Source organism: Parus major, chromosome 14 (genome assembly GCF_001522545.3).
Source record: "Parus major isolate Abel chromosome 14, Parus_major1.1, whole genome shotgun sequence".
NCBI classification, from domain to species: Eukaryota; Metazoa; Chordata; class Aves; order Passeriformes; family Paridae; genus Parus; species Parus major.
The window spans coordinates 14,214,144-14,218,068 of NC_031783.1; positions in this window are offsets into that span (position 1 = coordinate 14,214,144).

The window sequence follows — 3,925 nt, forward strand, 5'->3', positions numbered from 1 at the left end:
AGCCAAGCTGGTGGGGCCAAGGATGGGAAGGGTGGGATTCAGGATGCAGAGGGCACGAAAAAGAAGGAAAGAGCTCCCAGCTGGACATCTCCATTCTCCCAAATTCCCCCCTATTCCTTACAGGATCCAGCAACGCTCAATTAACCCATAATTAATTGATCTAAGCAGGAAGTGGTGATTTGCATCAGTGCAAAATAGGCCCAAAGTTGCCGTTTGCTGCCGTCAGGACAATTAAAAATCCCACAAAAAGGCGGAATAATTCCACAAATGAAGCAGGAACGAGAGAACTGTTTCTAGTGAAAATAATTGGAAACATCTGGATGTGAATAAACCTTTGTGCTTCCAAACCCACACCTGGGGGAGGCAGAGAGAGGCGCAGACATCGAATTATTTTGTGATAAGAGCAATTCCGCTCTGGGAACCTGGATAAAAACCCTGCAGTGTTTATTCCTTAGGAATATTTTATCTGGGATTTTATTGGGATAAAATTTATTGCAGCAGATCAGGGCTTCAGATCTTATTTTGCATGGAAAAAAACCCCGTGACGATACAAAAAGGCAAAAATCAGTGGGGGTCAAATCTTGTGGTGCCCTAAAATCTGATCCCAATCCAGTTTTTGTTTTAGAGGGGCTTTAATTGGAAATTAAATTTAATTTAATAAAAAAATATATATTTAATTAAATAAAATTTAATTCAGAGCTGGAAACACCTCGGAGCTGGGAGCCAAGAGGGCAGACTTGGAAACCCACTCATCCAAAATGGGAAGAAATGTATGAAATCAGAGAAATAAGTGAAATAAAATCCCAGTCACGCCAGGGCTGAGGCAGGACAAGCTCCTGATGGGATTTTTCCAGCACTGAAATTCCAATGTTGGTTTAATTTCTCCCTCCATTCCATGATTTCTTCCTGATTTTTCCCATCTTTAGGAGCTGTTTGGATGCTTCCCCTGACTGGAAGCAGAGGGAAAATCCAACACCCAAATCCTACCCAAAAACCCCAACCACAGCCAGACCCCATTCCCAATATTTCCATGGAGTGATGGGATCCATGAGAAATTCCCTATAAAGAGGCTCCTGTGCTATTCCCAAGCCTCTTGTGCCTACAGACTTTCCCTTTATTATATTTTCAGATTTTTTCCCCCCCTTTAAAGTCCCAAAAAATCAGAGCCTGCGGATTTGGAACTGTTCAAAGGCTCTGCGGAGCTCCCTGGACCTTTGATCAGGTGCTCTGCTCATCCCATCCCCCCAAAAATTCCTTTTTTCCCCACCTTTTAACTGATCTAAGAGCGCTTTTTATGGCTAAATAATCACCAGCAGGAGAATTTTCCCTGGAGTTGGAATTAGGTCCTTAATTCCTTAAAAGCAGGAGTCCCTATCCCTGTGAGCCCAAAGCTGGGATTTGGGGGTTTGGAGAAGGCAGAGGAGTTGTTTGGATTTTCCAAGAGGAAGAGGAAGGCTCTGCCAGAGCTCTGTGGATGTTCAGAGGGGAAAGGGAAAAGGGAGAAAAAAGGGGAAAAAGGAGGGAAAAGGGGGAAAAAAGGAGGGGGGAAACAAGGTGGATTTTTCCCAGAGCTCTGCCCTAATGGGTCTGAGCTCCCTCACAGCTTTTTGGGAAATTGAAGGGAATTTCAGCTCCTTCTTTACCCCTGGAGCCCAAAAACTGGGATTGAAGCCCTGATTTCCTGCTTTTCCAGAGCTCCCCGAAGCCATCCAGGCTCCAGCAGCACCATGGAGATCTCCCAAAAAAATCCCCTGGATTGGGGAGGTGATGCTGCTTGGAAGGGTGGGATTAGGGAGCACATTCCCGACATCCTTCCAGAGCCTGGAACAGCTTGGAACATCTATCGGGAATGAAAAATCCAATTCTGGAAGGACGGGAAAACCTCGGAGGAGAAAAAAAGAGTGAGGAAAAGGTGAAAAAAGTCCTGGAGCAGCACAAAGAGCAAGGATGCGACTGGAGATGGAATTCCCACAGAACATCCTTGGGGATGTTCCCACAGCGCTTTTCCAGCTGTTTTCCAGCCGGGAAGTCAGGGAAGGTGAGGGATGGCACAAATTCCTGATGCTCCCGGCAAATCCCCTAAAACCGTGACTCCGCAAAACCGGGAACTCGGCGGTTCCCATGGCAACGGCGGCTCGGGAAGCGCAGGAAACTTCCCAAATCCTTGCAAAGGGAAAGATCCAAAGGGGGATCGGCGCTGGGGGCAGAGAGGATTGCAAAGGGTTTGCTTCGTATTTCCTCCTCCGGCAGAAATTCCAGGGAAAAGACGTCTCAGAACATCTGGGTCAAGGCCGAATTCCCAGATTCCCTTCGGGAAGGGGCTGCTCCCGCTTTCCTGGAGGGATGGGCGGCAGCTCTTAGGCTGGAATTTACTCCCGAGTTTAGGAGCGGCTCCACAAAAGCCGGGCTCTGCCCCCGAGTGTTGGCTCCGTTCCTGCTGCTCCCGACTCTCCCAGGAAAAGCTCTCCTCGGGATTTTATGGAATCAGCTCCCGGCAAAGGGTGGGAGTGGAGGATGGAGGGGTTCGGTGGCCTGAGGATGCTCAGCCCGCGGATCTGCGGTCTGAAAAAAGGTGGGAAATCAAGGAGGTGTTGGAGCAGCTTCCCACGTTTTAGGCAGGAAAACCATCGGAGAGTTCCTGTTTCTGGGAGAGTTCCACAACATAAAATAGGTTGGGTTGGAAGGGAATTTTTAAAGTTCCAATTTTCCCGCTATCCCACTGCTCCAAAGTGTCCGTGGACACTTTCAGGGATCCACTTCCAGCTTCTCTGGGAATCCGTGCCAGGGTCTCCCCACCTTCCTTGTCAAACCCTTCCACATCCCTGCACTGCTGAGGAGATTTCCTGGTCCAAATCCATGTTTTAAATTCCAAATTTCTCTTTAATTGAGAAATGGGAGGAAAATTCCCAGCCTGGTTTAGCTGGAAGCTCCATCCTCAATTTCTCCTCATCAATTCCCTCGGGACAGAGCAAAGCTCATCCCTGGTTTTTCCCTTTGCACCAGTCACTTCCCAGCTCCAAAGAAAACAGTGGAACCTGCTGGGATGTGGCTCAACCATCCCAGAACTTGGGAATTTCCTTCCCAGTTTTCCTGGAGATCATCTCCACCATCCATCCCTCGAATCCTACGAACATTCCTGCAATAAGTGAAAAAAAATAAACAAAATAAAATCTGGGATGTCACAAATCCACCCCTTTCATCCTTGGAATGAAATCCTCTGCTCAAATTCCCAGGTGCTCCAGAGGGAGCAGCTTCGTTTAAAAATTCCCAAATTCCCATTCCACGTCGGAGAGAGGCCGGAGCCACAAGGTTGAACTGAAGAGAAGCAAAATCCTGGCACTGCTTTCCCATAATTTATTATTTTTAAGCCACTCAGGGGATTTTAACCTGTTATTTTCCACTACCAAATCCACTGGGATTTGGCAGCCTCCTGTTTTTTATGGATCTCCACCATCCCTCTCCCACAAATCCCACAAATCCCACAAATCCCACAAATCCCACAAATATTCCTGCAATAAACACAGCAAAAATTAAAAATAAAATCTGGGAAGGCATCGACCCCACGACAAATCCACGGCTTTCATCCCCTGCCTTGGAATGAAGGACACAACTCCCAAATTCCCAGGTGCTGCAGAGGGAGCAGCTCCATGGAAAAATTCCCGATCCCAACGCTGATTCCGTGTGGGAGAGAGGCCGGATGATGCCCAGGAACCGAACAGAAGCGAGGCCACGGCGCTGTTTTCCCATAATCTCATTATTTTTAAGCCACTCAGGGGATTTTGGAGACTTAACCCGTGATTTTAACCCCTGGGATTTGGCGGGATCCTGGTTATTATGGATCTATCCCGAGGGAAATCCCGAAGCAATAAATCCCAGATTGGTTCCAAGGAAAAGCAAATGTTTGTGGGAGAGGCTGAAGGGAAGT